The sequence below is a fragment of the Protopterus annectens genome, chromosome 10.part0 (genome assembly GCF_019279795.1).
Source record: "Protopterus annectens isolate FY-2018-M chromosome 10.part0, PAN1.0, whole genome shotgun sequence".
Classification (NCBI taxonomy): Eukaryota; Metazoa; Chordata; order Ceratodontiformes; family Protopteridae; genus Protopterus; species Protopterus annectens.
This window is the reverse complement of record NC_056744.1, coordinates 721,206,579-721,230,673: the sequence shown is the minus strand read 5'-3', so window position 1 is coordinate 721,230,673 and position 24,095 is coordinate 721,206,579. Positions and strand designations below refer to the sequence as shown.

Here is a 24,095-nt window from a genome sequence, read left to right as displayed (position 1 = left end):
CCCCTTATTTTCCTTAATTACTTCTGGATTTGTTCTTGAGTTTGGAGAGAAGGTGAGAGCTATGATATTACTATGTAGCCAAACAGCACTGAATAACGAGTAATGCATGAAAAAAATGAAACCTGCAGAACGTTGACTGCAGCATGAATTATACAACGACCCTCCTCTTCAAAAAGAAAAAAAATACAGTTGGAATTAGTGTGCAAATCAAGAGCTCTTAACAATAGTTCTTACATTTAAAAAAAAAAGCAGCTGTGACTAGCATTATGAAAAACTGCATAACCGGGACTGAAAGCTGTTGTACACTAATCGGAACTGCACATTGAATACCCCATTTAAATACCGGCATTTAGAAGGCCAGTATTGTAAATGTTGATATGCAATGCAAACATTTTACTGCTCTGTAAAAGTTAAAGATCATGAATGCATTATAAAATTGAAGGAAATAATAACTAAATAACAAAAAGTAAACAGTATAGATTAAAAAAAATGTGGCAAAACTGCATTGCAACAGCACTTCAAGCATCTGTAGGTGTTATTCCCGATAACTAATGAATATATTTACCACAGAAGCATAAATAATTTAAACACAAAACTAGCGTAAAAGTGCATCCTTATATAACTCGGTCTGAGGCAGGGATCTGAAGTTTCACTTACTGTAATGTCCCATTAAAGTTTCATATTGTTTAAAATAAAATGCTCGTTCATGGGAACCCTTTTGTTCTGTTAAAATAATTAGAGTAATATTTAAAATTTATATAAACTAACATAAAAGGCACAGTAGTGATGCAGGCAGTAAACGCAGCACTAACCAAAATGCAGGAAACAAAGCTGAAAAAAACGCTGCTTCATGAACTTTAAATTTCGGATTTATTGTGATACAAACAGAAGACGTGGTAAGTGTTTTCACCTGGATAGGTTTCTTCAGACCAAAAGATCCCCCCCCTCTTGTACACCCTTATATGGCAAAAAAGGCACCAAAAACAGATAAACCATTAAAGGCACAGTACAACTATCATGGTATACAGCATAAATGAAGTGCTTACTCTAAAATACATTAACCATAGTAAAATAAAATAAAAAAAAACTATACCACTCATAAAACATGAATAGAGATGTATAAAAACAAAAAAAAACTGCATAAATTCATACTAATTGCACAACACTAACAGTAAATCCTCTCATAAAAATGCTCTCATAATATATGTAAAAAGGACAGTCATACATATCACTTCAATCTCCTGAACTTCAGGAAAGGTCTCAATAGTACTTTCTCATTCAGTCCAGGAAAAACATCTACTCTAAGTCTAACAATCCATTTAGATTCAATACTCTCACATCCCCCCTAAAAATAGTGTGTGTAAGATGTAGTACTTTAAAATGAAAAAGGTATGTGGAATCATTAGACAAGACATGTTTGGACAGAGCATTGACTGTGGAATGAATCCTGATAGAGATGTTCCCTTATTCTGTCCCTCAGCCTCCTGTCTGTCTTGTCTACATAAAACGCAGCACAGGCTCCACAGGAGGCCAAATAAACAACATGTGTAGATTCACAGTTTGCATAAACCCTAACTTCATGGTTAGTGCCATAGACAGGGTGATAGAAATGGACATCAGTGTCTATGGAATAACAATAGTTGCAACTACCACAGGGTACAATACCAGCAACCCTATCACCTCCATCATCCATAACAGGATAACACAAAAATTTCTTTAGATTCGATCTATTCTTATAGACAAAACCTGGGGCAGCACCCACAATTTCCCTCACATTCGGGTCCAGTGTTAACACACCCCAGTGTGATCTAATCACGTCCTTCAACCTACCTACATTCTTAGTATAATGTAAGGGCACTCTGAAACCATGGTTTCTACTCCCTGCCAGAACACCCTGGGAGGGACCATCATGGTCCACTACAGTCTCAAGAGAAAAAGGGTGCAGCAGCTTGTTCCCTCAAATTAATGAGGTCTGCCAATCCTCTCTCCATATCAGATGTCTGATATTCCCTGCTCTTAAACCTCTGACATAAATCCCTAACATCTGCCTCAAAACCATCCTGACTGGGATTATACCGTGACGGTCCTATACACCTGACCCCTCACAATATTACTAAAGATGTAACCTGGATGCATACTGCATCTATGGAGATAGGAATTGTGTTGACACTCCTTTCTATACACTCCTGTGTTCAATAGGCCAATTTCCAATCTTTGAACGTAGACATCCAAAAAGGAAATCCAATTCTTAGAAACCTCATGGGTAAATTTCAGATATTGCGTTAGACCATTGACTGTCTCCAAGAAGAGAGATAACTCATCTTTCGTGCCCTTCCAAATGAAAAGCACATCATCTACAAAACGCCTATAAAACATCACGTTCCTCGAAAAATCACCTATACCAAACAAGAACTTGGTCTCCCATGCAGCCATAAAGAGGTTGGCGTAGCTGTTGGCACAAGAAGTGCCAATAGCCACGCCATCCATCTGTAAATAGCACTGAGAGCCAAAACAAAATATATTGTTCTCTAACACAACGTCCAGAAACAAAGCCAACAGATCCACTGCATCACCATCTAATCCAGATTTGTCCTTCAAGTAATCAGACACCAACTGCACCCCATCTCTGTTTGGTATCACAGTGAATAGGGACTGAACATCCATCGTGACCAAGTAATATGGGAGATCAACAGGGACAGATCTCACATTGCAACAGCACTTCAAGCATCTGTAGGTGTTATTCCCGATAACTAATGAATATATTTACCACAGAAGCATAAATAATTTAAACACAAAACTAGCGTAAAAGTGCATCCTTATATAACTCAGTCTGAGGCAGGGATCTGAAGTTTCACTTACTGCAATGTCCCATTAAAGTTTCATATTGTTTAAAATAAAATGCTCGTTCATGGGAACCCTTTTGTTCTGTTAAAATAATTAGAGTTAATATTTAAAATTTGTTCAGGATCTTGGGTCTTTTCACCTTCACTTTCAGCCTGACTCTTTTGTAAAGAAGTTAGGAGGTATGGCACGGAAGCAATTGAAAGAAGACAACTACAGATGGTGCAAATATATTGCCGTATTTAGGCATTGAAGTTTTTTTTTTTTTTTTTGTAAAGCTAACCGCCTCATGGACAGAGATCAGTGCCTGAGGCAACCAAAGCAGCATTGTTTCTGATTTCCACTGGGAATAAAAACCAAGTTTGGAAAGGTGAAGCAGGGTTATATTTAATGAACCGAACACAGGGAAGGGGTGTGTGTAGTGACATCACACTGTGGGTGGTACTACCTGTCAAAACTGAGAGCGGGACGCTCCAGAAGCTGAAAATGTGAATTTCTACAAAAATGATACATAAACATCCAGGAAAGTACAATAGGTCAAATATGTATAACTTAAGCTATGCATTCATGTGAAAAAAATCAAAAGTGTTCTGAAAGCTGCATCTTTGACACTCTCCCTTTAATTAGAAACTGTAAAATGTAAGTCTTCATGAGTCTCACACATGTGTATGCGAACACATTTAAGCATATCAGCTGTAATCATACTGAATGCATATGTGAGAAAGAATAATCCCCATCCTCCCCGCCATTTGACTTGTACTAGACCACGTCTCAAACAATCCACTTATGGGAGGAGGTGCTGTTTTGTCATTTTGTAGAGTAAATTTGTTTTTTATGTTTATTGTCTGCATTTCAAATGTGTATTTGAAGTGTTTTCCAGTATTTGTATCTTGATGTCAGTCACTGTGCAGCTCTAGTTAGTGTTTGAAATGTTTTATAACTTGAATTCAAAACATCCATATTTTAGCCGTATTGATGGTCTCAATGTTATCATACTGAGCAAGGTAGACCAGACTTCCCCATCTTTGCCATAATCTGATATAGTGCCTGCAGTGCAGATGCTTTTGGAACCATCCTCCTCTGTTTCTGTGATATTCCCCATCTTCTGTAGTACTTTAACCTTGACTATCCCCTATAAATAACTTTAATTACTTCTTTCCTATGTCTTTCCCCCTTATTTCTACCTTTCATTTTTGTTTTATCCCACTCACCCTTGCTGAAGTAATTTTTGTCTTCCCTAATAACTGTCAAATTGTACCCTCTACCCATTTCTTAAATTCCTTTATTTTTTGCAAAAAAAGTAAGAAAGCACCAGTATCTCATTTAAATCATGGCCATGTGACTTATCTGAGTTTGTGCACGTGTGTGTTTGTCTGTGTGTGTTTCTGTGTGTGTATGCGTGATCTGATATAGTTATTGAGCGGTTTCGCAAAATGCACATTAACGAGTTAGGTGTTTTGGTTCGAGAAGCCTGTGGAACAACAGGTAAGGTGTTATTTACTTGTTATCTACACTTTCAATGGGAGTGGAAGGTGTAAAGTATTTACGGCTTAGTTATGTAGATCGCAGTACAGTGTGGATAAGGAAATGTACCCTTTTCCCATTTTAGTGTGATCTCAGAGTTAGTATAGATAATCAGTGGGGGTGTGGAGGATACAGAAATGTGTTTAGTATTTGTTTTCATGTTTCCATGCTTCCGTAATGTGCGTTTCATGAAAGTGCACTGTTGCTGAAACAGTCTGCTTCTTGAGATTTGATAGGGTGTACTTTTGATGAATGAAAGTAGACCCATATATATATATATATATATATATATATATATATATATATGTATGTATGTATGTATGTATTCCCTTCTGAAGCTCAAAATCCCATATAATCGAAACTCGTTTTTGCAAGATGAAAATCCCAAAACCTTGAATACCTGGATGGCGAATTTTTTCCAGGGTAAGTAAACACTTGCCCTTTTCTCCACTATAGTGTGATCCCAGACTTGGTATATATAGTTGGGGGTGTGGGGGGACGCAACTTCGCTCATTGGGGTGTGTGGGGGCCATAGTCACCCACCTAGGTGGGTTTTTATGTACTATGGTTGTGTTTTAAGTTTGGGCAAGTGTTTACTTTGGAAAAAATTTGCTGTTTGAGTATTCAAGGTTTTGTGATTTTCATCTCAAGAAAATGAGTTTCGATTATATGGGATTTCAAGGTTTAGAAGTAGATCCATATTTATATATATATATATATATATATATATATATATATATCAGATATTTATAAATATATGTGTATATATTTATAAATATATACACACACACATACACAAGTATACACATCCTTTTTAGTACATTCAGTCTGACATTTAAACAATAAGGTAAAACTAGTACAGAGCATATACTTATGCACATCTGCATAAGCAGCCACAAAGGAAGAAAAAGAAAAAAGACGGTACATAAAGAGGAGAAAAATGCATCACACAAGAAAATAATAGGAAATGTTGTAGTACATGAAAACATGTGACAGAAAAAATTGAAAAAATGGAGAGAGAGAGAGAGAGAGTGAGTAACTGAGAGATGGTTACCAAGTAAGAAAGATTAGATGCATTAGAACCATGCTACACAATTATTGGTTAAGTAATATAAAGATATTCAGACCATAGAGAGGATGAGATTACTTTATGGCAAAGTAAGATGAGGAAATTAAAGGTTTGCAGATGAGGAAAGGTCGAAGGGAGAAGTTAATGGGGGGTACATTTTAGGCAAAAAGTGAAGGTATCACAAACGGAAGTTTCTTTTGCTATTACCCTTCTCCCTTATTTCCACTTCTTCTTCCTAATACCCACTTGTTTTCTTCTACTTCACAATATCTTCTCCAACCTATCCACTTTTTAGTATAACAGTCTTCCTTTTCCTTCTGGTTACTCAACGACATCTTTCTTCAGTCTACCCACTTTCTGTAATAACAATCTCATGACTCTATATGCCTTCATCGCGTATCAATTCTGGACTTCTGCTGTACTGCCTATGAACCTAATTTCATTTATCAGTTCTACCTCTACTGTACTGTCTCGATACCCACTCCTACTAACACCTCCCCCAGTAGAATACTACTACTCACTGGCTGATCTCTCCACTGTCTCCTATCCCTCATGTATGTGTCACTTTTGTAACTACCTGTTTTAACTATAATTGTATGGAAGTCTCTTTTACCTTAATTTTTGTAAAAGCATTTGTAGACATTGTATTACACATCTAATGTAACATGTAATCTTTATAATTTTACTTTGGAACCTTTCTCCCTGGGCCTCAGCTGAAAAAGGGCTTTGACCGAGTCATACTATTCCAGTCAACAAATGTCAAATAAAATAAAATAAAATAAATAAATAGAACTGAGGTGAAAGAGAGAAGACCAGTAGGTATCTTAGCTTTTGGCAGAAGTAGATTTGGAGGAAAAAGAATGGAATAGTCCAGATGGGAGCATTACCATAGCCATGAGGAATTTAGGCTGTGTTTAAACCTCGTAATGACATTTTGTGTTAGGGTAAGTGGGATGGTGTTCCGTTGGTTCTCCTAAGCTCCATAACAGTAGTTTTAGGTGGTATATAAATAAATGCTAGTGTAATCCTATTCACTGACAGTAATCCCTTGCTATGAAAAATCTAATATTATCCTTTCTTTTTTTTTTTTTTTTTGCTTCTGTCATTATTGGGGCACCTCTTGCAAATCAGTGCTATTGCTCCCTATTTCCCCCTTTCTTTTGTTTTTGATGTTGCATCCTGAGATAGTTTTTGTCATATTTACTTGTTCATTTCTGTCCATTTGTCTCACCTGTAAGATTGCTGTTTGCACCCTACACATCTTAGTGTAATATACATTTTAGTGTAATTCAGTGCTCTTTGTTTTTTGTCTGCACCTTTAAGATTATTTCCATTCTGTGTTAATACAGTCAGTCCCTGGGTTAGGAGCAAGTTCCATTTTTAAGTCTGTTATTAAGTCGAATTTGTATGCAAGTTGGAACACACACATATGGTTCTTATTAAATGTCAGTCAAATGTTTGCCTCAGTCTAGTATTTATTTTACTTTTCTTTGCATGTAAAACACTTAAGAAACACTTCCAAATAAAAAAAGTCTTAAACATAACATACAGTACTGTATACTATAGTAATAGTAATGATAAATACAGTAATAACAGTAACTATGTTCATACAATACTGTATGCACTGCAAAAAATAAATAAACAGTTCTTAAAACAGTTTAGACTGAAAAAAAAACAAAGGGCTAATGATTAAAGGTTAACACTTGTTTGTGAGTTAACATTATGATAACTTTATTAAAAAAATAGATGATGAACTTGTTAGAGAGAATGGGCCTGGTGATATAGAGTCCGGGTTTGAGTCTGCTGCTGGATAGAGGGTGTTTACTACTTGAGTCAATTTCTTGAAGTAGGCATTAAAGGAGGATTGTACAAAGCTTTTCTTTTTCTCGTCATAAATTTCCTTATAGCAGCTGAGGCCCTCAGTAACTGTACGGTAAACTTGGATGAACCTGTCTGTATTAGGATCTTGCTCCTCTAACTTTGTCATTCTTTCTTCAGTGAGACAAAAGGCTTCAACTAACTCTTTTTTTCAAAAACTTTTTTTAATTCTGGAGTTTCTAGGTCCCTGTTTTCTTCCTCAAATGGTATCATCTGCTGCTGTAGTTCCATACAGTCTTCATTGGTCATTTCTTTGGCATGAGAATTAAGTAACTCTATCACATCAGTGTCACTGGTGTCTAACTGCAGTCGATTACCAATATCAACCACAGCTTGCCTGGCGTCAGCAATGTCATCATCTGTAAACCCCTGTAAAACAGACACAAATTGTAGGCACAATTTGTTCCACACTCCTTTCATATTTGACTGCTTTACGTCATCCCAAGAATCAGCAATATTTTTTTCTCAAATAATTTTTATTTTCCAAATATTATAATATTTAACAATACAATCATCAGTGAAAACAAGTATTATAAGCCTTTATATACACTATGTACAATTGACCTGAACAAAAAAAAAACAATAAAAAACATGAAATAATAAAAAAAAAAAATGTATAGTATTCAATCAATAAAGTATAAAGTTACACATTAATTAGTTAGAGTTCAGTTTTAATGTCTCAATAAGAGCAAAAACTTTTTCCCAAGGATTGTTTATCCATGTTTTAGGAGAAATTCTCGATTCTTTCACCTTAATTTCTAGTGTCACTGTTTCTTCGTCAATCTGAAGAATTCTTCCAGAGTAGGTTCTTGTGAAGACTTCCACTTTCTAGTTATACATTTCCTTGCCACAGCTAGTATGGACCAAAGTAGGTATAGATCTTTTTATTCATTTCAGTAGTATCATTAACATTTAAGAGGACTAAAGATTTGTTTAAAATAAAGATGTCTGTGAATATAGCTTGGAGTAAAATAGTAATTTCTTCCCAGAATTTTTTTATTTTAATACAGTCAAAAAATATATGAGACCAGTCAGCTTTACAGTTTAAAGAATATCTCCAGCAAATGGATTTATCAAGTGAATTAAATTTAGCTTGTTTATCAGGTGTAATAAATGCCCTATGAATATACTTCCAGGTAAATGTTTTCCATACTTGTAAATTAAATGTTAACTTAATAGAACATAGAAGATTTGTTTTACTTTCAGTTGATAGATTAGTGTGGCATCATTTTGCTATGAAATTCCAATGTCTTGCATTAGGGTTAGTTTTATATGTTATCAATATTTTGTATAATTGTGAAATTAGATTCGTCCAATTATATTTGTTATAAATAACTTCAAATATTAGACTTATCAAATTTGGACTAGTTTTATAAGGAGAATTAATAATTTTACTGTTAAGATCTTTGGAATATGATAATATGCTTTGAAGTACCAACCAATCTGCCATTGAAATATCGTATATATTTTGAATTTGTTGAATGTCTAATACTACTTGATTCTCTATACAGTGTTGCCAACAAGTGAAGCTTTTCCCCTCCCATCTACTTAGGATAACATTATGAATTTTATTGAAGAAATTTTTTGTAGAGCTAAAGGGTATTATCAAGTCTAGCCAAATCTTAATGTTCGTGTTAGTATATGTAAATCTTCTGAATAAATTATAAATATTATTTATGTAATTTAAGTTAGTTGGTTTTGTTATATTATATTGAATATTAACAGTGAATATGTGCCACATCCTATTATTTTGTTCACTTAATATACAATTTTTAATTATTTTTTAATTTAGAAAAATAATAGTATGCAATGTTTTCCATGCTAAAGAATAATTAGGATCTATCCAGTTAATGATGGTTCTTAGTATGGAAGCTTTTATTCCTAAATATTTTATTGTGGGAACTTGTTTTTCTATTACGCAGTTTGTTGCTGAAGTGAATTCTCTCTTTTTATTCAAATGCATATAATTAGATTTCCCCTTATTAAATGTAAGGCCAGATATATGATAAAACCTTTCCACTATTTCATCTAGTTTTTGTACTGATTTCTCCGAAACAGATAATGTGAGTAAAACATCATCAGCACGTAACTTAATTTTTGAATTAAGTTGACCATATACATCTATGCCTGATATATTAGAATTGTGGCATACTAATGAGGCAAATAATTAATTTCCTAAGGCAAACAGAATGGGTGACATCGGACATTCCTGTTTTGTGCCTTTGGTTATTTCAATAGCTTTCGAGGTGAATGACCCAAGTTTTATATAAGCCAGATTGTTTTTATAAATATTCTTTATTAGGGTAATTAAATTAGAAGGAAATTCAAATAATTCCAAAGCCTTAAAAAGAAAGTCTCAGCTCAATGAATCAAAGGCTTTTTCTATATCCAAAGCTACTATTAGAGCTTCCTGGTTGTTTCTATTTAAGAAATCTATAAGCGTTAGTATTCTTTGTATATTGTCATATGTGTGCCTTTTATAAATGAATCCTGTTTGATCCACATTTATTATGTGCATGAATGATTTTTTTAATTCTACTAACTACTATTGACATGAAGATTTTATAATCGTTGTTTAAGTAGAGAAATTGGCTTATAGGATTTATGATGTAAAGGGTCTTTATTTTCTTTTATAATGGGCTTAATTAAGGAGTATCTCCATGAAACTGGAATTGTGTTTTGTGCTTGAATTTCGTTTAAAGTTCTTTGAAACAAATGATATTACTGAAGATGGAAATATCTTACACAGTTTATTAATTATTCCATCAATTCCCGGTGTTTTATTACTTTTACTTTCCTTAATTTTTTGGGTAATTTCTTTTAGGGATATTTGTTTTTGAATGTCTAACTTTAACTTTTCTGGAATTGCCTTTACCTTTACTAAATTCAGGTCTAAGTTTGATATATTAGTTAGATATGAAATATCATTATAATGATCAGTGAAATGATGTTTAAATGCATCTAGTATATCATTTATATCCAAAACCTTTTTTTTTTGTTTTCCCTTCATGTATAATACTTGTAATATTTTCAATCGAATGTTTCTTTAATCCTATTACTAAATTATGCATATGTTTGGGTGAAATTGCATAAGAACCCAGTTTTAATCTTTCTATAGCTGTATTAGTTTTGTGAGTTAGAATTACATTATATCTTTTGTTTAAGTCTTTAATTGCTTTTTATGACTATTTTGTGTGTAAGTAGATGGATTAATAGTGAGATCTGTGATTTGTTTTTGAATGTTACATAATTCTGATTCCCACTCTTTTAATTTATTTTTATACCATGAAATATTTTTTCCATTTAAATAGGCTTTCAAGGTGTCCCAAACATTAATTATGTTTGTTTCAGTAGTGTAGTTTGTCTAAAAAGAGTTGTACTTCTGAATCTAACCAAGGTTTAAATTGTTTTAATTTTGTAATGTAAGCTGGAATTCTTGACATAAAGATTAACTTCTTATAATCTGTATGTAATTTCAGAATTAATGAGTTATGGTCTGAAAAGGGACAAGGAATTATGGACAATTTTGTTATTTTTGAATTCAGGTCTTGAGATATAAAGATTATATCAATTCTTGTATGTGTCCCCAAATCTGTGATCTTGGTGTGAAAATAACAACAAATTGTTATCCTTATAACTGTATGTATCAATTAGATTTAAGCTTTCTTCCCATTTCTTAAGTAACTTACCTATAGAATGTACACGTAAATTCCTTTTGCTTGTGGTTTCTGATTCATCCAATATGCAATTGAAATCACCTTCCAAAATCAAGTTTCCTTTATATACTCTAGTAATTAGATCCATGTATTTTCTAATTGTCCCAACCCCAATACTTGGGGACCAATATATATTTACTAATGCCCAGAGTCTATTATTGCATTTTACTATTACTATAGCTAGAAGTCCTTCTTTATCTTCATGTTTGTAAATGATTTGGGGCATAGTGACATTTTTTTTCCAAACAATTAAAGTTCCCCTAGTCTTTTTCTTATATGAAGAGTGAGACAAGGTCATGTATTCATTAGGGTTCCATATATAGGTATCATTTGTTTTGAAATGAGTCTCTCGAAGAAATACTACTTGTACTTTATTTAATTTCATATATCTTAATAAATTAGATATTTTCCTTGGAGTGTTTAAACCATTAGTGTTTAAGGATAAAATTGTCAAGTCCATTCCCAGTAATTAACTTTATGTCATATTTGTTTTGTATAATATATTTGTAATACCATGTATATAATGTGTAACTGCTATGTTAATAATTCTAATTGTAGTCAGTATATTAATTTTAGTCAAATAACTCAAATTATAATTTAGTTCAGATCAAAAAAAGAAAAATGCCAAAATTAATTGCATAATAACAAGTATATAAATATTTTTGTAAACCCTCTAATGTACATGAACTGAAATACACGTCCAATTTGCTAGGTGAGAATAAATCTAACAGATTGCCTACCATAACTTCCCACATACAAGAAGAAAAAGAAAAAAAACGAACCCCTTTCGAGCTCCAGTATACCTTTTCTCTTATCTTGGAGATTTGACAAAATTAGATAAAGAAAATGTAAAAAACAAACAGGTAGTTATTATTTTCATAATATAACAGTTCATATTGAATGAACATATTGTATGGAAATTACTATTGATTTAGTAATACAATTTAAATTTAGATTAGACTTCTTTAGAATATAACAATCCTATCATGTAAAACTTAAACATTCATAAAGTAAAATCTCAATTATATCACACCAAGTGCTGATGATGTCAAAGTGATATATATTAGGTATCATTTCTTTAAAGGCCATAAACAGTGTAGTATGTGTTGCTTAACATTAGTTCTCTTTAGACTGAGAGCAGTGTATATACATATTATTAGTCTCCACTATTATGGTATGATCAATACACTGATAATTATGCCAGATAAAACACTCTTCTGCACACTAAAAGTATATTATAACTGAGTGTAGTAGACTTTGAGATGTGTCAGTGAGTGAAGATACAGACAAATCTATTCAGAACATTTGAATCTTACTAAAACTATGCAGCCCTTAGAATGAACCCATGGTGTTGTGTTCACTAGAAATGATGACACAAACATGTTCGAGTACAATACATATCATAACATTTAACCAGTAGAGTATTGTTTCATAAAAACATTAAAATGAGATTTAAAAATATTTTTATCAATTTCAAGACAGTGTATATATGTTAAATGAAACATATTAAATTCCTAAATTCATAGATTCATTGAATATTACAAGTACTGAAATTAATGCAGTTAAAGATATGTTTTTAAACAAACAGTTTATATTGTGAAACTATTGGTTAATTGTCAACAATTTGCAAGAATAAAAGTCAAAACAATTTTAGAGGAATGAATGTTTCAGTATGTGGCTTGAATAACTTGACTATGTCTGAATGGTCTAGTTAAAAAGACAATTACAGTGAGAAAACCCATTCAAAGAAATCTCAACCATTAACAGTGCCTCTTATATAAGTGTATATGTAAATTCCTAAATATAGGAGAACTATCCTACAACATATAAATTTATCAGTAGGTAGTTACTAATACATTTTGGGTTAAAACATAAAATGTCTCTTAAATGCCACTCCCCTTATATGATCTAGATGAAAGTTTCTAGTTTTGAAGTTTATCAGACAGGAAGGCCAGAATACAGACATTAGCACAGCTGTCCTTAGATATAAAAGTCATTTGAGAACACAGCAGCATGTCTTTGTGTACACAAACAGATCAATACAAACATCACCAACACTAGTAACAATCAGTGGTGTACAATGCAGAGTATAATTTTTCTTGGACAAAAAATACAGTGACAGTCTCTATATATCATTCACCTGCTTGCTATTAGGGACAAATAAAAGCATGACCAGATTCAGTTTTTTTATACCCACCCATAAGGGTACTTGTAGCAAAGTAAAAGGAAAAATGGAGAAGTTCAACACTAGACAATAGTGATCACTCATTGACGATGAAACAGAAGCAGTTTGATTAGTAGCCAAGTGGGTGAACAATTTATAAACTGTTTAATACTAGTGCATAATTATAATATCAATTCAAAATATGAGAATATAATTTCAGAATATTGAGCAGGTTGCAAATTAAGGCAGAGCATTACTGAAACTGCACAGCCACAGTTCCTTAGAACCTTTACAGAGGAGTATTTGTCAAAAACTGTGCCATGTTGCAAGATGCATGGGTGGGCAGTCTCCTATCCCTGTTATTAAATTGTAGTGGCACACTGAGAAAAGCAAAGCCTATTAAGCTGGACAGTGCCTTAAGACATCACTCTGTCTCATATCTAATTAATTAATGCTGTACTTGAATCCCCCATTATAAATTACTATTTGCAAGTCTGCCTTAATTTTGCTTTTCAATACGAAAGCATAACTAAACCATGAAAGCATTTTCCCAGGAACCAGCTACTGTAAAGAAATAAAAATTGATTTTCAGGGTAAACTCATTATACCAAGCATCTCACCAAGAAACTGATGACATTATTATCCAAGCAATTGTCAATATTTAATGAAAATATCATCTGAATAATAGCTATGCAGCTAATGTCTGCAGGATTAAAGGGAAACCTATGTTATAAAGCCCTGCCTTAACCAGATGTGTAACGTAAACAATATCATTTAGCATTTGCATTTCTTAGAAGCCAGTATCTGAAAATGTGTAAATCAATCTGTTCTCAGAAGAATGTGTGACATCTAAACTGCTTTATCTTACTAATTTATGTTCGATTTTTGATATAAGTCACCCTTGCTGACTGTTTCCACCTTAAATTCTTCACAACAGACAAGGGAAGTACTGTTGTGAGAAAGATGGTATGTAAAAGCGAGTGTACGCTTTCACAGGGCTTCTGGTCATTCGTTCTCTATCTAAATTACAAGTAAACTAATCCCCTTGGGTTTATGTGAATAAAAAAGAGAAAAGCTCTTCAGGAAGTCGGATAAATGGTATTAACCGCTCCACTACTCGCAATTTTTATGTATGTGAATGTGCGGGCTAACTGACAGAGTTTCAATGGAATATTGTGCTTGTAGGTAAAAGTACTGTGTTTTGACTTCTCTCTTCTTTCCCCTTTTTAATGGAGTGTGAAGAACTTGTAGTGTCTACAAAGTGAGACATTCTAGATGGGATTACTTGATTAAAGAGTGTGCAAGATAATCTTATTAACATTTTTTTTGAAAGGGAAGCTCTAACTGATGCACGAGGTTATTTCAAATGACAACATTGTCAAAACCCAGCAGCGGAACTCTTTTTATAGTGACTCTAACTGTTTCTTTTGCACTTTAAACTATGGACATCTATGTTACTGTAAAATGTGAAATTGGATTGTAGTGGTGTCAGTAACCCACAGAAACTATAATTAAAAGTTTTCAAGTCCTATCATACAACAATGAGGTGAACTAAATATTCTACTAATAAAAGGGAGATGAAAAAAAAAACATTTCTGAAAATGTTGTCACTAATTCATCCTTTATATATAACTAAATAAATTGATGTGAACAGTAACATTTGAACCTGGTTTTCCTCATTAACTAAGAATGAAATGTAACTATATTTCCAAGTGTTATTCTAATTTATAAAAACATTTATCATTGTCAGGCACAACCACTAGACTTGTGATGAGTATGTTACAGAAAGTATAAGTTTAAGAAAAAGTATAAATGTCAGAGTATTGTAGACAATATAATAGATAAAATACATACATTTTGAGGTAAAGTCCAGAAGTCTATATCTTTGTTGAATCTTTGAGAAATTTGGAAGACTGAGTAGTTTTAGAATCAGTTCTTTGTTTCTTTTTCCTTACATCGGACCAAGTGTTTTTCTCTGGGGATCTTTTCAAATTGGTTGATACAGCCCAGTCAATTTCTTCAGGAGTTGTGATGGTATTATTATTCTTGATGACGGTAGAAGCTTCTTCAGTGTTGTTAAAGGTTTTCAAGTCATTTGAATAGAAAATTCTGATTTTAGCAGGATATACCAGTTGCACTTTTATTTTATTTTGCTTGAGAAGTTTCACTAATGGCCAAGTTTTTTTTCCCTTTTTTCTAACACTTTTGCAGAATAGTCATTGTCAAATTTAATCTGACTCTGTTTATATATTATGGGACTTTTTCTCCAGGCTGATTTTATTATGATTTTAAAGTGAGCTCTTTATCCAAAAAGGACAGAAACTTTACCACAATTGATCTTGGTGGTGCATTAGGTGAAGAGGGTATAGATTTTCCTATGGCTCTGTGAGCTCTCTCTATTCCATTTGATAATCCCTCTTTTAAACCAAGCACTCCAGGAAGCCGGGAAGTCAAAAAGATGATGATGTCTTCTCCCTCAGTTTTTTCTTGAAGACCAAATATTCTTATATTAGTTCTCCTCTCCCTGATGTTCTTCGTGTTTCACTGTTGCAGTCATTACATTTGGGTTATCCTGCTGGCAGGTTGCCCTCATTCAGCATGAATTCCAAAGTCTTGGGTCCTGCGTCGGTTGCTGTCGCTTTCCCTGACGTCAGGTCGTCAGGGGCATAAAGATGCAGCCGGCGCCATTTTATTCAGTCTTTCTTGCCGCGCGGTGCCTGAAGCAGTAGTAATTTGCAAGTGTCGGTCGGCCAACTCCTGAGATTTTCTTGTTCGAAGTTCAGATCCAAAGTCTTCATTAAAAGCTAAGTACCCCGTTGGGGAAACTTTTTTCTTGCTCCAGACTGATGTCAGAAAAGTTAATAATTGTATTTCTTGTGGGAAGCAAACACCTCATAAGGACTTTCATTCTTACTGTATTCCTTGCCTAGGCCCTGACCACAATGTTGCTAGTTGTCGGTTTTGTGCTAGATTTACCCAAAGCACTGTTAAGCGTCGGTACGATTTTGCATTAAGCTATTCTGGGTGAAGATTTAATTATACAATGTCGTCGGATAGCCATCCGACTACCGGAGTTCACAAAAAACGCAAAGAAAAAGACAGGCAACCAAGGTCCAAAACCGATGACGAAGCTTCTCCTAAGCAAGTTGCCAGTTTGCCGGTTCTCATTGAGGCGCTTTCGCAGCCCCTGACGCCCGCTACTTTAGAGTTGCAGGCCGCTACCGACTTCCACGTGGAGTCAGACAGGCCGCTGGAAACTCAAGGTATTGGAACCTTGGAGATTGTTCCCTCAGATGGGTCCGGAGCCACTGAGCAGGCATCTGCTTCTGAGGGTGTATTCAGACCTAAGCAGTTATATATTAAACCGACTTCAAAGACAAAGACTAAAACACCTTTAAAGGCAAAGAAACAAGTTCACCAGCCACAAGGACAGGCCTCCGTGCCCAAAAAACAGATGGTCAAAATGGCTGATGACTTAATTACCTTGATCAGGGTTCCCATACCCCTCCTGATAAGAGGCCCAGGCAAGAGACAGACTATGAATCTTCAGATCAGGTTTCCATTTCTTCTGATTCCCCTTCTGATCAGGAATATTCTCTTCCCCCCTATGAGGATTCTGATGCTGAAGAATCAATTCCTTCAGCTTCTCCTCCTGAGGACTACTCTTTTGGAGAAACCTTGCATACCATGAGGGAGCACTTCCACTGAGAGCGCCAAGATTTTTCAGAATCTAAGAAAAGGCTCAGAGACTTACTTTTACTATCTCAACACAGGCCTCTAGCTATTCCACCTGTGTTGGACATTGTAGATAATGTGTTCTCGGAGTCTAGTCTGACCCCTGACTCTTTACCTCCAGCTCCTTTTAAGCTGGACAGATACTACAAGGTTCATGACTCTCATAAATTTGTTTTCAAAAACCCTACTGCAGACCCAGAAACTATTTCTCAGGGTCCAAAAGGGGTCAAGGCTTCTACTGCAAAAAACTCTACCCCCTCTGACAGGGATTCTAGGGCACTGGATAGATGGGGAAAAAAGATTTACACATCTACTACTTTGGCTGTAAGGGCCTTAAACTGCCTGTTTCATATGTTCAAATATCAGCAATATATCATGACACTGCTTAAACAGAAAATGATGGCAAATTCTGATTGTGCAGAAAACAAAGAAATGTAGGGTTTATTGCATGCAGCTGAACAAGTTGGAAAGCATACTTTGCAATGTGGGTTTGATTCTCTGGAGGCCTCCTGCAGGGCCGCTGTTATGAGTTCTGTCATTAGGAGGCATGCTTGGTTAAAGGAACAAAATCTGCCTGACCATGTTAAAGCAAAATTATTAGATGCTCCTTTACAACATGATGCCTTGTTTGGTGTTAAGGCAGAAGTGTTAAAAAAAATGGAGGACAAAGCTAAATCTATGTAAACGGTCAAGGATTTCTTACAGGTACAGCCACCTAGATTTAGCAGACACTCCTTTCCAGTCTCAGACAGACCTCAAAGGGGCAGATCCAGACGCCCTAGAGGCAGATCACAGCCGCAAGGATCCTACAGGTCTAAGCAGTGGAGTGCTTCTACCTCCAAAGGTGGAGAAGACAAAGCACAATCATACAGGAAACGGTCCCAATGACATCCCCCTGCCTGCACCAAGCACTTATCTTTTGGCAGCACCCTTAGGGGGAAAACTAGCACTTTGTTTCACAAAATTGGCACATTATAGCCCAGGACAAATGGGTTCTAGACATAGTGTCACAAGGCTACAAGTTTCATTTCCATACCCTGCCAAGGGCAAATGGTTGGTCAGACCTGCCAAAAAATCAGTGGGCAGAGGCTCAAAAACAAGTCGCAGCTCTCATAGACATGAGGGCTATTCAACAAGTACCACAGCAAGAACAGGGACAAGGAATTTACTCAAGACTGTTCTTCGTACCCAGAAAGGACAAAACATGAAGACCAATACTGGACCTATCTATTCAAAACACTTTCCTGGATATACCAAAATTCAAGATGTTGACCTTACAGCAGCTTTTGCCCATGCTGGGCAGCAAGGCTTGGCTCGTGACTTTAGACCTAAAAGAGGCATACCTGCATGTCCCAGTCAGAAAATCATGCAGAAGATACCTCAGATTCAAGGCTGGCTCAAAGCATTACCAATTCTCTGCACTGCCCTTTGGCTTATCTACTGCACCCAGGGTCTTCCAAAGTGCCTGCCACCAGTAATTGCTTACTGCAGACAAAGAGGAATACAAATATATCCTTACTTGGACGACTGCCTCATACAAGCAGAGAACAAGGACATTCTATTACAGCATCTGATGCTTGTGATAAGACTTTTAACATGCCTGGGGTACACAGTCAACAAAAAAAAATCAAAAGTAGTACCCTCTCGAGAGAATATTCCTGGGTGCAAGCTTAAATACAACTGCCCAGATGGCTTATCTCACTCCAGACAAACAAAGGCAACTGACTATCTATTTCAAGGAAATGGCAACAAAGGCCTAGTTATCTGCAAGAAAAATTCTGCAGGCTTTGGGCTTCATGGCATCCTGCATCTTATTAATTCCATATGCAAGACTGCATATGAGGAAAATTCAGTGGTGCCTAAAAAGTGTCTGGACACAACATTGCCACAGTCTGGAAACAATGATTACTCTAATTCCCTGCCTACAACAGGAGTTTCGATGGTGGACAAAGGCTTGTCACCAAAACAAGGGACAGCCATTCTCACTACCCCCAGCCAGGCAGAGCCTAACGACAGATGCATCAGATTATACCTGGGGGGCACACCTGGCAGGAAGAGGCATTTAGGGCACCTGGTCCACAAACCAAAAGCATCTACATATCAATCAAAAAGAGATGCTAGCTGTTCAAAATGCTCTGACAGCCTTCAAGGACCTACTTCATCCGGGACAACTACTGATAAAGACAGACACCATGGTCATGTGGTACATAAACAAGTAGGGGGCACTCATTCTTATCCCCTGTGCAGACAATCCATGGCTTTATGGGACACAGCATTGACTTACCAAGTTCATCTGCAGGCACAATTCCTACCAGGAAAGGAAAATACTCTGGCAGACAAACTAAGCAGACACCTCATGGATCCCCACGAGTGGCACCTGGATCCACAAGTCTTCGGCATGATAAAGAAATGGGGACGCCCGGACATGGCTCTATTTTCCTCCCCTCACAACAATCAGCTAAAAAGATTCTGTACAAGGACTTATCACAGACAAGCTTGGAAAGTGGACGCCTTATCTTTCAACTGGACAAACCTATCAGTATATGCCTTTCCTCCATTGCTTCTCCTCCCCAAGGTACTCCTAAAGGTCAGGCAGGAGAAACCAAAAATGATTCTGATTGCTCCAGACTGGCCACGCCAGTACTGGTATCCGATCTTAAGGAACTTGTCCCATTGCCCAGCCTGGACCTTACCTCAAATACCTCATCTACTGTCCCAGCAAAAAATCAGATTCTGCACAGCCAACTCAGGACTCTAAACCTGGCAGCATGGCAGATAATCTAGCCATACAAGCAACACCTCTCAGTAAAGCTGCGATGGATGTCATTTTAGAAGCCAGAAGGCCTAGTATTAGAAAATCCTATGCTGGGAAATGGAAGAGATTTTGCGCTTTGAACCAAGCTCAAGGAACTGATACAGCTGTCCCAAATATTCCTCAGATTTTGCAATACTTAACTGAGATGCTGGACAAAGGCCTATCTTTTTCATCAATTAAAATCCATGCCTCTGCCATTTCAGCTCATTACACTACAGAGCCACCACTCTTTTCTCATCCTTTATTAAGACAGTACCTCAGAGGAGCCAAAAAACGTAAGGCTTCTAAGGAGAACGCCAGTACCTGCATGGGACCTCAATTATGTCTTGGAAAAATTCACCTTACCTCCTTTTGAGCCAGCTGCTACTGTGGATATAAAGTTCTTATCTTGGAAGACAGCTCTGCTCCTAGCAATAACTTCTGCAAGACGAGTTTCAGAGCGACAGGCTCTCGTGGCCTTGGAACCCTTTATCATTTTTTAACCAGACAGAGTCTCTCTGAGAACAAACCCTACATTTATACCTAAGGTGGTATCCAGTGTAGCCCTTAACCAAACAATTCATTTGCTAACTTTTTATCCAAATCCAGAGATCAAGGTAGAGTAAATTCTGCATTCTTTGGATGTACACAGACAACTTAGATTCTACGTGGACAAAACTAAAGTTTTCAGAAAGACAGAACAGTTACTAGTGGCATATGCCACAGCATCATAAGGAAAGGCTATCTCCAAGCAGACTATTTCAAAGTGGATAGGTCACTGCATTCGATTCTGCTACTCACAGCATGGCAAACCAGTGCCTAAGGGCATTAGGCCACATTCAACCAGAGCTGCAGCCTTTCTCAGGGGAGTACCAACCAAAGACATTTTAGAGGCTGCTACTTGGAGTTCAGTGCATACCTTTACAAAACATTGCAATCTGCCTCTCTACTCTAAATCCAGGGCAGGTTTTCCCACTGCAGTTCTGCAGGGCCTTATAGCCACTCCTAATGCTGTTTAGCTCCAGCCCCCCAACCATAGCGTTGGGACTCAACCCAAATGTAATGACTGCAACAGTGAAACATGAAGAACATAGTACAGTTGTGTACACTTACCATAAATGTAGATGTTCGAGTGTATTCACTGTTGCAGTCCAGGTTACCGACCCGCCATCCCCCTTATTTTTGCTGGAACTTGTCTTTACTTCTCTAATCTGTACAACCTAGGTGGTGTATTTGCTTATAGATGAAGGTAAAGCTTATTTTGGGGCATGTATGTTTTACTTACATAATTTTAGCCTACCCTTTTGGGGGCACCTGACATCTGGGGCAAGAAAAACTGAATAAAATAGCGTCGGCTGCATCTTTATACCCCTGACGACCTGATGTCAGGGAAGAGGCGACAGCAACCGAAGCAAGACCCAAGACTTTGGAATTCAGGCCAACTGAGGGCAACCTGCCAGCAGGATAACCCAAATGTAATGACTGCAACAGTGAATACACTCGAACATCTACATTTATAGTAAGTGTACACAACTGTACTTTCTCTAAATCATCCACTTTAAGTAGCCAGTTATTTTGGTGTAGCAAGAATTCTGTCTGATTTTCCTCTTCTTTGAATCTCCCATCTATATCATTTAGTGGTGTCTCCATACCAAGTCATTTATTTTGTTGTTGCTGTAATATTTCTTTTAGTACATCTGTTTGTTTTTGGCATTTTTCCTTGAGACTTTCCAGGTTATCAGTAAATCTATCCATTTTCAACAACAGTTCATGTAATGTGGAAGACATCAGTTGAATCTCCTTCTTCAGGGTAGTTTCTGAGTGAGAATTCTTTAAGCTGGCCATTACCACACAGTAGTGATGTTCTCCAATATATTTTGACAGGAAAAACTCAATAATATTTCTTGAAATTTGGTAGAGTTGTAGTTCTTAAGTTCCTTAATATTTTTTTGCTATTTCTGGTTAATGAAAATTATTTTTTTCCCGTTTTCTAGTACTGTTTTATGGAGCTCTAAAAAATGCTGCTTATCTGTTTGCCATCTAGGCTCCGCCCACCAATCAGCAATAGTTTCGATGACATCATGGATGGTATAATTCTTCCAGAACTCCCCTAAGGTCATTACATTATCTTGGGTAACCCTGACTGCTTGTGAGAAGGTTCCCCATAAGTAATAGACATTAAAGGAGGCTATTACTCCCAGATCCATTGGCTGAAGTAGCGATGTGGGGTTGGGGGTAGAAATACGACCTTTACATTGGAGTGTAGGTCATCTAAAGTGTTTAGATATTCAGGTGCATTGTCAAGCAGAAGGAGAATTTTGAAAGAAATGTTTTTGGCCAAGCAATACTTTTGAACAGCAGGAACAAAATGGTTTAAGAACCAGTTTTCAAAGATGCCAATTGTAACCGAAGGCTTTGCATTTGCCTTCCAAGTAACAGGAAGCGATTCCTTAATGACATGCTGTAATGCCCTCTGATTTAAGGAGTAATACATAAGCAAGAGCTTCAACTTAAGCTGAAAGAGCGTTTGAAAGTTCATGTGTACTTGTTCCATAGCACCACTTAGTGAAGCTGTTTGTTTTCCTTGCCCATTGTATTTGCTGTAATAGTATGTTCACGTTGACAACCTAAACAGCCACAAATAAAGCATGAATGGTTTTATTGTTTCTTTGTTTTATTTAGTTATCAGACATTAACAAAGATTGTGTCTGTTAGCAGATAAATGTTTATGCTGTTAGTGTCCACTCTTTTTATAACATGTAACTTATTTTAAAATTATTGGGATATGAAGGGTCAGATATTTGAGTAAGTGGTCACCAACAATGCACACAAAGTTTGAGTCATAATCTTTTCAATTACAGCATTTTTCTTACAAGGTGTGTGTATGTGTATATATGTATGTATGTATGTATAAAAAGGAATAGAACTAAAAAATATATTTATTGCGGTCCCTCACCCCCTATGACCAAGCCTCCCCTCCCAGCTCTGTTAATCCATTTCTTCCTCCAAGATGAGGGTCAGTTTTCCAGGAGTGGTGTCATTATTCTGACAGGGTCTGAGATTCTTCCTAGCTGTAAATTCCTCCCTCAGCGTGCTGATGTTTATGTACTTCAGGTTAGGTGGGCAGTTAGAAGTGGTCTTAATGCGTACTCCACCCTAGACTGTAGCTGCTCAGCTCTGTCCCACCCCAGCCCAACATTCCTGCTGTGCTCTGGTCAATGCCAGAGCTCAACAAAGACCACCTCAAACACTCCCTCCCCTCCAGGATAAGCACTCCTATTCTCTCTGCATGTGCTTTCAAGCACCTGAGATGCTAAGAGAATTCCAATTTTTTGGGCCATAGAAAAGACTTTATCCATCTACTTCACCAGGAAAGGCATGAACTAAAACATGTTATCAGTAAATGGACCTGTGGATGTTGATATTTTATGAGTTTGTTTTCAGAATGTTTGGCCCTGAAAAGCAATTTTATCTGAAGCTTGTTTCCAGTGGTACCATTGCTAAGGTTAATGGATTGGGCATTAGATATGCTAAAGTGAGCAGTAAAATACACGGGACATGTTACAATGAGCATGTAAATAACAGAGGGTTCCTATCAGTTCGTCGAACCTTCAGCAGTTCGAACACCATATGTTCGAACTGTGAAGTTCGAAAACCGATTATCGCGAAGTCGCGGAACACCGAATTCTTTCCCAGGGAAAGAATTCGGTGGGCCGTTTCTGCGGCTTCACGATTCCCTCCACTGTGGTGCGAAGTTTACGGACCGGATTAAGTTACAGATAGTTACGGATCTTAGGGTTAGGGAGCGGGTAAGGTGAGTGTGCGATAGTTATGGATCTTAGAGTTAGGGAGCGGGTAAGGTGAGTGTGTGATAGTTACGGACCTTAGGGTTAGGGTTTGGGTTAAGGTAAGTGGATAGATAGTAGTGTATGTACGGTTTAGTGTAGGGTTGGAAGTAGGATTTTATATGTGTGGATTATTTATTTTGGTGTGCTTGTGTTGTGTGTGTTTTCTTGGAACATCAATTTTTTCCCTGGGAAAAAAATCGCTGTTCTAAGCCTTTGATGGTTTTGCACTTCAAGATTAGAAGTTCGAACATATGATGTTCGAACTTCTGCCGTTTCGTTGAAGTAATATAGACCCAATAACAGACACATTATGTACTTCATTGTAGAAAATGGCAACAACAATATGGGGAATTTAAGTACATACAGATATAAATGAAGCCCCCAACTTATTTACTTAAAAAGAGGAACAAAAAGAGTATTTGCTAGCTGCATAAAATAAGTTACACAGATACATTTAAGAAACTTGAAAACAAGCATGTCTTTTGTTAGTTTTTCAGAAGCAGAATGTAGTTTTGTTTTCTTAAGA

At 36.4% G+C, this 24,095-nt stretch overlaps 1 protein-coding gene across 1 annotated transcript in view; it reads left to right on the top strand.

Moving 5' to 3' along the window:
* Positions 1-24,095, top strand: part of DOCK7 (dedicator of cytokinesis 7) — a 3,076,229-nt gene that overhangs the window by 2,486,305 nt on the left and 565,829 nt on the right. The gene's annotated exons all lie outside the window — the stretch shown is intronic.